Source organism: Hippocampus bargibanti, unplaced genomic scaffold (assembly GCF_051943395.1).
Source record: "Hippocampus bargibanti isolate YZ-2025 unplaced genomic scaffold, ASM5194339v1 Contig00122, whole genome shotgun sequence".
NCBI classification, from domain to species: domain Eukaryota; kingdom Metazoa; phylum Chordata; class Actinopteri; order Syngnathiformes; family Syngnathidae; genus Hippocampus; species Hippocampus bargibanti.
In genome coordinates this window covers 223,086-237,267 of record NW_028297034.1, presented here as the reverse complement: position 1 = coordinate 237,267, position 14,182 = coordinate 223,086, and the positions used below count along the sequence as shown (strand labels likewise).

The 14,182-nt window shown below is 43.1% G+C and overlaps 2 pseudogenes; both read right to left on the bottom strand.

Annotated features, from left to right (window-relative positions):
* Nucleotides 1-247: 247 nt before the first annotated feature.
* LOC148881232 (5S ribosomal RNA) lies at nucleotides 248-366 on the bottom strand (annotated as a pseudogene).
* Nucleotides 367-9,972: 9,606 nt separating this feature from the next.
* Nucleotides 9,973-10,091, bottom strand: LOC148881231 (5S ribosomal RNA; annotated as a pseudogene).
* Between the last annotated feature and the right edge of the window lie 4,091 nt (nucleotides 10,092-14,182).

Here is a 14,182-nt window from a genome sequence, read left to right as displayed (position 1 = left end):
AAGCTGTCCAGCACGCAGAAGCCCAGTTCTGCTTCGCGTACGAGTCATGACGGTGCCCCATGCGGAGAGCTCCCTCTGCCGGAAAGCCATATCGTTACATGCAGCGACTCAAGAGTAAAATCAACTTGTGGGAAGCCGTTTAAAATCGCGTCGGGGGTGATCGTGAAAGAAAAGTGAAATCGGATCGCTAACGGGAGAGACCATTTCTCGGCCCAAGAGTTTGGGGCGGCTGCAAAAAAAAAAAAAAAGCTTATAGCACCTGGTATTTCCAGGGGGTCTCCCATCCAAGTACTAACCAGGCCCGACCCTGCTTAGCTTCCAAGATCAGACGAGATCGGGCATTCGCAGGGTAGTATGGCCGTAAGCGAGGCAATATGATGATGGGGATTTGGTTTTCCAAATACAGGCTTGAATCGCTGAATAGTACCCTTGAAGGGGTTATTTGTGTCGTGTTGTCAAATAAGGGGCATGTGAGTCCAGCTGATGCATTAACGTGGGTAACTTTTCTTTGACTTCCAATGCAATCCGTTTCGTCCATTCATTCCGGGTAGAATGAACGCTGGTGCGAATGGTTGCCTCTGTTCACTCGCCCCAAAAAAACTTTCTTATCCCGTGACTGTAAAGTGGGCTTGAGAGTTTTGAAAGGCGCATAGAAATTAAATGTATTATTATGATTACTCTCCGTCTGGTCCTTGACGCCCTCTGCTGACGTAATTGTTGTGTCCGGAGGAATCAGAGAGAAGAGTTGCTTTGTCAACGTGTTTATTGTGCCACCATCTTAGTCTACCTGCGGTCGTGACGTCACCGCTGCTTTTCGACCTGTCGCAACATTCTGTAACAGAGTGACATATGCTACATTTACCCCCCCTCCCTGAAGGAACCAAAAACACTCTGTAACAAGGGAAAACGGGTAGACTGCCGTTTTCCCGGCTTAGCCGTGTGGGTTATTCTGCCACGCGATAGGCTAAGCACTGGCTAAGGTCTGAACATTCAAAATATGTGACCGAGGGCAAAGGCGAACACGAGCTGGCCGAGGCTCTGGCCCCACGGGCACGGCTGGTTCACCACGCTCTTCGAGGCGTCCCATCGGTGTTCTCTGATGTGTGACAGGACGTCAGTAGTCTTTGCCTGAGAAGTCGTTCGAGGTGGTCGGTGCCACCACTCTCCTTAGGCGGCTGGCATGCCAACGCGACCCGTCAGCCAGACAGAAGGTGGTCGGTCCGAGTTGGGCGGTAATCTGGACTGGTGCTGTCCAGAATGAGTCCAATTTGTGAGAGCAGCTCGGCCGGCGAATGCGGACCCAGTCCGACACAGTAAGTGTGGGTTGCTTCGTCCGGCGCTTCTCGTTGGGCCCTCTGCTGGCTGAGGAAGCTGTTGGACAGTCTGCGGCTGGATGGATAAATTGATAAATTGAGGAGCCCGCAATAAGAAGGAAGGAGCGTCAGCGCAGAGCGCCGATCCGTATATGGAACTGTCGCGGGGTGGAATTGAAGCTGATTTATGGGGGACAGGAGATGTGAGACAATCTCTTTTCGTCAATGGATGCTACAGCTGCGTGTTTGCTTTCAACATTTAGCTTGTAGTCGACGTGCACATTCCACCATGATGTCCCTGATCCACTGGTGAAGAGACGCTTTGATCCTCTCCTCTTTCGTCTGGAACTGCTTTATGTAACAAAGAGGGTACAGAAAGTGCTTAAGAATGAATGTCTCTCTGTGTCTTTGTGTTGTCATGTTATTTGTTATTTAGTTTTTTTTGTTCTTTTGACTTCAAGACGGCGCCGCGAGAGTGGCTGCCTTTGCAGCAGCTCCTGTGTTTTGCTTTTCTACTTTCATTTATTTCATAACTTTGCTGCTGTGAAATGTAAATTTAATAATAATAATAATACATTTCATTTCAAGCGCCTTTCAAAACACCCAAGGACACTTTACAATAAAAACAATAAAACAAAGCACATAACAATAAAACCATAAGTAAAATGATACATAATAAAATAGCAGATAGAACTATACATTGAAAGCAATTTTAAACACGTGGGTTTTGAGGTGAGCCTTGAAAATAGGGAGGGAGTCAATATTGCGGATGTTGGGTGGAAGAGAATTCCAGAGTTTGGGAGCAGAGCGGCTGAAAGCTCTGCAACCCATTGTGGTGAAACGGGCAGAGGGCACATATAGGTGAAGGGAGGATGAAGATCTGAGGGACCGAGAGGGAACGGAGTTTTGAAGCAGGTCAGAAAGATAGGGAGGGGCAAGGTTATGGATGGCTTTGAATGTAAACAGAAGTATTTTGAATTCGATACGATGTTTAACAGGTAGCCAGTGGAGTTGCTGGAGGACAGGGGTGATGTGGTGAAAGGAGGGGGTTCTAGTGATGATCCGGTCTGAAGAATTTTGGACGAGTTGGAGTTTATGGAGAAATTTCTGGTTGATACCGAAGAGAAGTGCGTTGCAATAATCGATGCGGGAGGTGACGAGACTGTGGTTAAGGATAGCAGTGGTGTGAGGGGTGAGCGAGGGACGGAGACGGTTAATATTACGGAGGTGGAAATAAGCAGACCGAGTTATGTTATTTATATGGGACTGAAAAGATAATGAGCTATCGAGGATGACACCCAAGCTCTTGACCTGAGGGGAGGGGGACACGGTTGAACTGTCAATGGTGAGAGAGAAACTGTTAGTTTTGTGGAGGGTGGATTTGGTACCGACAAGAAGAAGTTCGGTTTTTTCACTGTTAAGCTTGAGAAAGTTATGGGAAAGCCAGGATTTAATTTCTGAGAGGCAAAGTGAGAGGGATGAAGGTGGAAGAGAGGCGTCGGGTTTGCTGGAGAGGTAGAGTTGGGTGTCATCCGCGAACCAGTGAAAGTGAATGCCAAACTTACGGAAAATATTGCCAAGAGGAAGTAGGTAGATAATAAAGAGAAGTGGCCCCAGGACAGACCCTTGAGGCACACCAGAGGACACAGGAGAGGACCGTGAGGTGAACGAGTTGATTTGGATGAATTGTGAGCGATCAGAGAGATAGGAATGAAACCAGCGGAGTGGGGTATTTTTCCACTGCGAGACTAATAAAGGCAAATCCAATCCAATACATAAAAAGACTAGAAATGTGCACGGGAAATGAAAATAGTATCGTAATAAGCAGTATTATAAATATAACCGATATCGATATAACGAGACTTTACTGTACTTCAGAAAAGGTCTCACTTGCTCTGAAAATGCATTTGAGGCAATATAAAATTATATATATATATATATATAAATCCTCGTCTCACCCACCATGGGTGGTGTCTGTCCTCATTTCAGCTCGGGCCCTCTACCAGAGGCCAGGGAGCTTGAGGGTTCTGCGCAGTATCCGTGCTGTTCCCAGCACTGCGCTTTTCTGGACCAAGATATCCGATGTTGTTCCCGGGATCTGTTGCAACCACTCGTCGAGTTTGGGGGTCACTGCCCCTAGTGCTCCGACCACCACAGGCACGACTGTCACCTTTACCTTCCAGGCTCTCTCCAGCTCCTCTCTGAGCCCTTGGTATTTCTCGATTTTCTCATGTTCCTTCTTTCTGATGTTCCCATCACTCGGGACCGCTACATCCACGACAACGGCTTTCCTTTCCCCTTTATCTATGACCACGATATCTGGGTTGGCCATTACCATCTTGTCAGTCTGTATCTGGAAGTCCCACAGGATTTTTGCTCGGTCATTCTCCACCACCTTGGGAGGTGTTTCCCATTTTGACCTTGGGGTTTCCAGTCCATACTCCGCACAGATGTTTCGGTAGACTATGCCAGCCACCTGGTTATGGCGCTCCATGTAGGCTTTCCCTGCCAGCATCTTACACCCTGCAGTTACGTGTTGGATTGTCTCAGGTGCCTCTTTGCACAACCTACACCTTGGGTCTTGTCTGGTGTGGTATATCCCTGCCTCTATGGCTCTGGTGTTCAGGGCCTGCTCTTGGGCAGCCAGGATGAGTGCCTCTGTGCTGTCCTTTAGGCCAGCCCTCTCGGTGGTACATCCCGTGTAGGGGCTTTTCCTCCCAAGAGGATATATGTATATATATATATATATATATATATATATATATATATATATATATATATATATATATATATACAGTAAAGTCTCGTTATATCGATATTCAAGGGAGTCCGAAAAAATATCGATATAACCGGGACTATCGATATATCCGACCCTGTTTGCATGTAATTTTCTCCGTGCGTGCAAAGAAATAGTATCGATATAACCGGGACTATCGATATATCCGATATCGATATAACGAGACTTTACTGTATATATATATATATATATATATATATATATATATATATATACTGTATATACTGTATATATATATATATATATATATATATAAAATTTTATATTTATATCCTATTATAGGATGGATGGATGGGGCATACGGAGATGGACGGAGGAAGATCACCTGAGGGAATAGAAATTTGAAGAAGGTCAGATGGATAGCTTTAAAGGACAACTGACTCAACTTTTAGTAACGCTAACCCTAACAAGTAAACCTAACCCGAACAAGTAACCCTAACAAGTGACCCCAGAAAGTAACCCTAACCCTAACAAGTAACCCCAGCAAGTAACCCTAACCCTAACCCTAACAAGTAACCCCAGAAGTAACCTTAACCCTGACAAGTAACCCTAACTCTAACAAGTAACCCTAACTCTAACAAGTAACCCTAACAAGTAACCCTAACAGGTAACCCCAGCAAGTAACCCTAACCCTGACAAGTAACCCTAACCCGAACAAGTAACCCTAAAAATTAACCCCAGAAAGAAACCCTAACCCTGACAAATAACCATAATCCTAACAAGTAACCCTAACCCTAACAAGTAACCCTAAAAAGTAAACCCAGAAAGTAACCCTAACCCTAACAAGTAACCCTCACCCTAACAAGTGACCCTAACCCTAAGAAATTACCCTAACAAGTAAACACAGAAAGTAACCCTCACCCTCACGCTAACCCTAACAAGTAACCCTAACCCTAACAAGTAACCCCAGAAAGTAACCTTAACCCTGACAAGTAACCCTGACAAGTAAACCCAGCAAGTAACCCCAGAAAGTAACCCTAACAAGTAACCCTAACCCTAACAAGTGACCCTAACACTGACAAGTAACCCCAGAAAGTAACCCTAACCCTGACAAGTAACCCTAACCCGAACAAGTAACCCTAAAAATTAACCCCAGAAAGAAACCCTAACCCTGACAAATAACCATAATCCTAACAAGTAACCCTAACCCTAACAAGTAACCCTAAAAAGTAAACCCAGAAAGTAACCCTAACCCTAACAAGTAACCCTCACCCTAACAAGTGACCCTAACCCTAAGAAATTACCCTAACAAGTAAACCCAGAAAGTAACCCTCACCCTCACGCTAACCCTAACAAGTAACCCTAACCCTAACAAGTAACCCCAGAAAGTAACCTTAACCCTGACAAGTAACCCTGACAAGTAAACCCAGCAAGTAACCCCAGAAAGTAACCCTAACAAGTAACCCTAACCCTAACAAGTGACCCTAACACTGACAAGTAACCCCAGAAAGTAACCTTAACCCTCACAAGTAACGCTAACCCTAACAAGTAACCACAGAACGTAACACTAACCCTAAAAAGTAACCCCAGCAAGTAATCCTAACCCTAACAAGTAACCCTAACCCTAACACGTAACCCTAACCCCAACAAGTATCCCGAACCCTAACAAGTAGAAGTTATTTGACGCGATTTTGCAAATGGCCACAACTTGTCCAGTGGTGTCGGTTGTCCTTTAAACGAAAAATTTCAAAATTCTAACCTAAGTCGATTCTCACCTTTGACCGGGAGACAGTAGGAGCTCTTGGAGGATTTCTGGACCGGTTGAAGCCGGTTGAAGATTGTGGAAAAGTTTCTGAGGGACACCAAGGACAATATATCATCATATACAGTAAAGTCTCGTTATAGCGATATTCAAGGGAGTCCGAAAAAATATCGATATAACCGGGACTATCGAGATATCCGACCCTGTTTGCATGTAATTTTCTCCGTGCGTGCATAGAAATAGTATCGATATAACCGGGACTATCGATATATCCGATATCTATATAACGAGACTTTACTGTATATCATATAGAATATGACAGTGCCCTGTCAAGTGTCCCTAAAAAGTAACCCCAGAAAGTAACCTTAACCCTGAGAAGTAACCCTTACAAGTAACCCCAGAAAATAACCGTAACCCTGACAAGTAACCCTAACAAGTAACCCCAACAAGTAACCTTAACAAGTAAGCCCAGCAAGTATTCCTAACCCTAACAAGTAACCCTAACAAGTAACCCCAGAAAGTAACCTTAACCCTGACAAGTAACCCTAATAAGTAACCCCAGCAAGTAACCCTAACCCTAACAAGTAACCCTAACCCTAACAAGTATCCCTAACCCTAAAAAGTATCCCTAACCCTAACAAGTAACCCCATCAAGTAACCCTAACCCTAACAAGTGACCTTAACCCTGACAAGTAACCCTAACAACGTAACCCGAACAAGTATCCCAAGCCCTACCAAGTGACCCTAAAAAGTAAACCCAGAAAGTAACCTTAACCCTAACAAGTAACCATAACAAGTAACCCCAGAAAGTAACCTTAACCCTAACAAGTAACCCTAACCCTAAAAATATCCCTAAAAGGTAACCCCAGAGTGTAACCTTAACCCTGACAAGTAACCCTAACATGTAACCCCAGAAAGTCACCTTAACCCTAAAGTAACCACAACAAGTATCCCTAACCCTGACAAGTAACTCTAACAAGTAACCCCAGAAAGTAAACCTAACAAGTAACACTAACCCTAACAAGAAACCCCAGAAAGTAACCCTAAACCTAACAAGTAATCCTAACAAGTAACCCCGGCAAGTTACCTTAACCCTGACAAGTAACGCTAACCCTAACAAGTAACCCTAACCCTAACAAGTAACCCTCACCCTGACAAGTAACCCTAACAAATAACCCCAGCAAGTAACACCAACCCCAACAAGAATCCCTAACGCTAACAACTAACCCCAGAAAGTAACCCTAACCCTAACAAGTAACCCTAACGAGTGACCCCAGGAAATAAAACTAACCGTGACAAGTAACCCTAACATCTAACCCTAACAAGTAACCCCAACAAGTAACCCTAACAAGTAACCCCAGAAAGTAATCTTAACCCTGACAAGTACCCAGTAAGTAACACTAACTCTAACAAGTAAACCTAACCCTAACAAGTGTACCTAGCAAGTAACCCCAGCAATTATCCCTAACCCTAACAAGCAACCCCAGCAAGTAACCCTAACCTTAACAAGTAACCCTCACCCTGACAAGTAACCAGAGAAAGTAACCTTAACCCTAACAAGTAACCCCAGAAAGTAACCCTAGCCCTAACAAGTAGCGTTAACCCTAACACATAACCCTAACAAGTAACCCCAGAAAGTAACGCTAACCCTAACAAGTAACGGTAATCCAAACAAGTAACCCTAACAAGTGACCCCAGAAAGTAAATCTAACCCTAACAAGTATACCTAACACGTAACCCCAGCAAGTAAACCTAACCCTAACAAGTAACCCCAGAAAGTAACATTAACCCTGACAAGTAACCCTAACAAGTAACCCTAACCCTAACAAGTAACCCTAAAAATTAACCCCAGAAAGTAACCTTAACCTTGACAAGTAACCCTTACAAGTAACCCAAAGAAGTATCCCCAACATGTATCTCTAAACCTAACAAGTAACCACAGAAAGTAACCTTAACCCTGACAAGTAACCCTAACAAGTAACCCTAAAAAGTAAACCTAGAAAGTAACCTTAACCCTAACAAGTAAACCAGACAAGTAAACCCAGAAAGTAACCCTAACCCTAACAAGTAAACCCAGAATACAACCTTAACCCTGACAACGATCAGAAGGTTTCTTCAGCCGTCATCTCTACAAATTTGAAGGTTTCGGACGTTTCTATCCAAGAGGCTTCGTCAACGGACTAACGTTTGACTGGTCGTATCGGCCCTATTTATATATCCCTAATGTTCAGACATGGCGGCGCCGGTCACAGCTATGATAGGTCCCTACTCTCAGTTTGGGGGAAGCAGACGACCACTCCCTGTGTCCCCCCTGATTGGTCCTACATTCCTGACTAATGACTGGCCTATTTGCCACACTCCCACCGGTATCACCACATCAGCATTATGAATATTGCCTAACCTGTTTTGCTTACGCAGGCTATTGTATGAACGATCCAAATTGAACCTCACCCCACCAGACCAGTTTAATGAAGGATTTTGTGGTTTTATAAGAATCGCTTCTTTTACCTCCCTTTCAAACCATCTATGTTCTTTCGCTAAGGTTTTAACCTCATTGTCGTCAAATGAGTGGTTGCTAGTTTTTAGGTGCAAATGTACTGCCGATTGAGGCCCACTTGTATTATCCCTGCAATGTTGATAGTCTTTTTTTGAGAATTTATTGAGTTTTTTGATGAAATTGGTGTCTATATAGGCTGCAGAGTGCTCATCTGACACTTATACAAGTGAAAACATGAAGATTCAGCCTTTTGTTTAGCTGTGAGGATCATATGAACTTTTTATTGCCTTAAACGCATTTTCAGAGCAAGAGAAACACGTTTTCTGAACTTAATGTTTTATTCATTGTTTTAACTTTTTTTGATGAAATTAGTGTCTATATAGGCTGCAGAGTGCTCATCTGACTTATACAAGTGAAAACATGAAGATTAAGCCTTTTGTTTAGATGTGAGGATAATATGAACTTTTTATTGCCTTAAACGCATTTTCAGAGCAAGAGAAACACGTTTTCTGAACTTAATGTTTAATTCATTGTTTTAACTTTTTTTTGGATGAAATTAGTGTCTATATAGGCTGGAGAGTGCTAATCTGACACGTATACAAGTGAAAACATGAAGATCCAGCCTTTTGTTTAGCTGTGAGGATCATATGAACTTTTTATTGCCTTAAAAGCATTTTCAGAGCAAGAGAAACACGTTTTCTGAATTTAATGTTTTATTCATTGTTTTAACTTTTTTGATGAAATTAGTGTCTATATAGGCTGCAGAGTACTCATCTGACACTTATACAAGTGAAAACATGAAGATTCAGCCTTTTGTTTAGCTGTGAGATCATATGAACTTTTTATTGCCTTAAACGCATTTTCAGAGCAAGAGAACCACGTTTTCTGAACTTAATGTTTTATTCATTGTTTTCACTTTTTTGATGAAATTAGTGTCTATATAGTCTGCAGAGTACTCATCTGACACTTATACAAGTGATAACATGAAGATTCAGCCTTTTGTTTAGCTGTGAGGATCAAATGAACTTTTTATTGCCTTAAACGCATTTTCATCAGCGCAAGAGAAACACGTTTTCTGAACTTAATGTTTTTTTAATGGTTTTAGGTTTTTTGATGAAATTGGTGTCTATATATGCTGTAGAGTACTAATCTGACACGTATACAAGTGAAAACATGAAGACTTTTTATTGCCTTAAATACATTGGAAAAATGAAAATTATAAAGAGCAAAACATTGGGGAGACTAAACAAATTCTCAAAAAAAAAATACTTTATCAACACCGCTGGGATAATACTACTGGGCCTCAATCTTCAGTACATATGCACCTCAAAGCTAGCTACCGCTCATTTGACGACAATGAGGTTAAAATTGTAGCGAAAGGAAAATAGATGGTTTGAAAGAGGAGTAAAAGAAGCTGTCCAGCACGCTGAAGCCCAGTTCTGCTTCGCGTACGAGTACTGTCATGACGGTCCCCCATGCGGACAGCTCCTTTGCCGGAAAGCCATATCGTTACACGCAGCGACTCAAGAGTAAAATCAACGTGTGGGAAGCCGTTTAAAATCGCGTCAGGGGTGATCATGAAATGAAAAGTGAAATCGACTTGCGAACGGGAGACACCATTTCTCGGTCCACAGTGTTTGGGGTGGCTGCAAAAAAAAAAAAAAGCTTGCAGCACCTGGCATTCCCAGGCCGTCTCTCATCCAAGTACTAACCAGGCCCAACCCTGCTTAGCTTCCGAGATCGGACGAGATCGGGTGTTCTCAGGGAAGTATGGCCGTAAGCGAGGGAATGTGCCAGAAAATCCCTCTTTATAGTTTTGCAGGGAGAGCGTCTTTCTTTGCTCATGGTGTTCGTTCTTGTCGGATGATGGTTATTTGGTTTTCCAAATACAGGCTTGAATCGATGAAGGTGTTATTTGTGTCGTGTTGTCAAATAAGGCGCATGTGAGTCCAGCTGATGCGTTAATGTGGGTAACCTTTCTTTGAGTTCCAATGCAATCCGTTTCGTCCATTCATTCCTGGTAGAGTGAACGCTGGCGCGAATGGTTGCCTCTGTTCACTCGCACAAAAAAACGTGCCTATCACGTAAAGTGGCCTGATAGAGTGTTTTATGCACATTAGTAAACATATTATGTTATTTCATGTTTAGCTTAGTACACATTATGATTATTGCACGTTTAATTTCAGTCTAATAGCATTATCAATCTTATTACTTCAATAGTCGTTGCAAAGAAGCAACGGCTCCAACTTCAATCTAAGACCCTCCCAACACTGAGTTGTCCGTAGCTGATTGGACAACAGATCGCTGCTGTGGACATTGAAAAACTTGTCAGAGCGGGAGCTCGTTCTCTTTGTTTCCTATCTTTGTCTGTGTGCTCATGTATTCGCCCCTACTCAGACGAGAATTGCTTTTTCTGTCTCATTAGAATAAAGTAGTTTTTTGTTTACTGATAGTGTTTTATGCACATTAGTAAACATATTATGTTATTTCATGTTTAGCTTAGTACACATTATGATTAGTGCACGTTTAATATCAGTCTAATAGCATTATCAATCTTATTAGTTCAATAGTCATTGCAAAGAAGCAACGGCTCCAACTACAATCTAAGACCCTCCCAACACTGAGTTGTCCGTAGCTGATTGGACAACAGATCACTGCTGTGGACATTCAAAAACTTGTCAGAGCGGGATCTCGTTGTCTTTGTTTCCTATCTTTGTCCGTGTGCTCATGTCTTCGTCCCACCGGGACGAGAAGTGCCTTTTCTGTCTCATTAGAATAAAGTAGTTTTTTGTTCACCATCTATCGTCGTTACTGATATTTTTATCACTGAACTTCTGACAAAACCGAACCAGGAAAGAAGGAAGATTTTAAACCGAACATTAATTGGCGTCGAAACCCGTTCCAGTCTGCCAGCCTTAGCGGTTGAGGACTACCACCTGGGCGACCCAGACAAGGCGAGACGGAAAAAAGCTCAAAAAGCTCCTGGTGGTTCAGCCCGTTTTAAAATTCAACGGGAGACGATGCGTAGGGACGCGCGGCGAACCTGCTCCTTGGCTGGCGCCAACCTACGGAAGAAAGGAAGATTTTTTTCGCTCTTCGCTGAAGCCTGCTTGTGAAGTCCGCACGAGAGACGGAAAGAATATCACTCCTTTTCGGTGGCGGTGGGGCTCCTAACGTTCTGGCTGGAGGACAACACGGCTGTTTTTTCAAACGTTCGCTAGGTAACTAACGCGCTAGCTAGCAGCCATTATTTGAATGTATTGTGAGACTTCTCCTGGCCAGAGGTAGTCTTTTCCACTCGACCCACGTACCAACCGGAGTACCGCGATTTTCGTTGGGCGAGGTGGCCAAATGAGAATCCGTATACCGGCGGAGATAGTGCATATATATGTGCACGCGACATATTTGGTGTTTTTATAAACTAAATGTGTCTGGTTTGGATTCCACACGCCGACTTGTGATTCGGAAGTTTTCCAGCGAAAAAAAAATATCACAAGGTGGTGATAATCTGGAATTCAGTTTGTGTGAGGGCCGCTTTAATTCTGAAAAGCGGACGTTATAATAAGCAGCTGCTACGGTGCTGGGTCCTGGAAGGAAAATAAAAAATACATTTTTAAAATGGTTTGTTCTATGCTAGAATAGTGACACAGAGAGGGTTCTTTGTCTCAGAGGAAAAAAAGGTGGGGGCGAAGTCATTTGAGCCGTTAGTGTGTGTGTGTGTGTGTGTGTGTGTGTGTGTGTGTGTGTGTGTGTGTGTGTGTGTGTGTGTGTGTAAGTGCATTCCTTGTGTGTGCGTGAATGCGCATCGTGACTGAGAATTGGCGCGAATCACGCCCTTTGTTCTTGGGTTTGAATCAACATCACGGAGTGTGCCTCTTTTCTGAGTGATAGTCACTGAAGGAATTTGTTTGTTGGAAAATTGAAAATGGGTGCTATTTTTTCAAAAAAAAATCATGTCCAAAAAATTTCCAGGAAGCGAACTTTATTGCTAGAAGTGGATGGAACATGGTGAATATTCTGGTTCTTTGCAAGTTCAGCCATTGGACGAGATTATGTTTCAGTTGAAGATGCCTCTGCGGTTGGCAGCTCTCTCCAAAAGATCTGTGATGAGAGTTTAGCTTGTGATAGATGACTTATACAAGCGCGAATCAGAGAGCATGAATTGGAAGTGAAACGAATTTTAAAAAATGGCAGATCGGATGCAGTCATTGATCCAAACTGCAGAACACCCCCATAGGAGACCATGAGGAGGGGCTGTGGGCTGTCCCTAGGCGAGCGCCTCAGACCCCCCTCCCCTCCCCCTCCTCCTCCTCCTCCTCCTCCTCCTCCTTCTACTGTTCAACCCCTGTGGGGCGGGTGGCCCCCCCTGTGATGACTCCAAATGTCTGTTGTATCCGCTTGAAGAATTGAATGAAATTAAAATGAATAATGAAAGTGATTGTGAAGCCTTTCCACTTGTTCAATTGGCTAATTCTTCAAGCATACAGGACTAAACCATCGTGGTGTGACAGTGATTTCGCTGAAGCATGCAAAGGATTAGGTGATTTTTGTTGAGAATGTGGAAAGTTGGACTGAGAATTTTGAGGAATTGTGTGCTTCTTATCAGTTGAATGGACAAGAAACGCTGAAGGTTCTCAGGAGATGCTTGGGACATCATTGGAATCGGGTGAAAAGGTGTTATTCTGGGAAAACATCGACGGGAACAAAAATGACGCATGAGGAGGTGACAACCCAACGAAGATTGGTTTCTGAGAGCATCCGGAGATTATGGAAAAAATCAACCGGAGTAAGAAATTCAACATAAAAAAAAGAGAAAGAAAAAAAATGGGATACAAGTAAAAACATAATGAAAGGACGCTTTCAGTGTGTTTTTCTGACACCCCAACTGTATTATTTTCTGACATGATGAGGATTCCATATATGTTGAGCAATTCAAGCAGATTGGAAAGAATGAAAAAGCTATGTCTTCAAAGATGGCCGCTGAAGAAGTACCTCCTGCCTTAGAAGGACAAAGGGGCTCATGTTCTTAAAATCGCCATTGCTGAGACAGAGAATTAACCGATGCAGTAGGCGGGGCGAGCTGTGGAATGGGGAATTTGAGCTTGGGAGTCAGAGGTCAAAGTGGTGGGGAGGATCTTCGCACGGGGTCCACTCCACCACTTCCTCGAGAAGGCTGCCCTCTCTTGTTCCCTCACATTCACCCCCCCCCCCTTACTGCTTTATGTAGACCAGATGTGGGTCAGGATGAGACTAGATTGGAACACATGTCCCCTTCTGGGGACACTCAGTCGTTACACCAATTTTTTTCTCACATGAAATGTCTTAATGTATTGCTGACCTTAAGAAATTCGGTGACTTCTCAAATTCTATTATACATTGACGACACCTTAATTGCTTCACCGACTGAAGATGAGAACAAGACTGTGTCAATAGCTTTGTTCCAATATTTAGCGAATACAGGTAACAAAGCTTCTTTGGATAAATTACCCTTTTCCAAAAAGAAGTTGAACTTCTAAAGAAAAAAGATGATGACATTTCTACAACCTGATTTGGATGACATACCTTTATCTGGCAGCATCCACACTGAAAGTATTGCTGATGGTTCATTACCAAAAACGTATTCAACACAAACAACAGAAATTGTTGCATTGACTGGAGCGTAAATGGATAGAAGGAAAGATTGTTGAACATACAGATTTAGTGAGAGGCTTATTGAAGGCTAGCCTCCTTCCAAAAAGTGTAGCTGTATGCAAATGTGCAGCGCACACGAGGGCTAAAGACAGAATCAGCACAGGTAATACTAGAGCAGATGCAGTCGCCAAGAAGGCTGCTCAGACTACTTTCAATTTGGTAAATTAAGAAATGCGTGAATT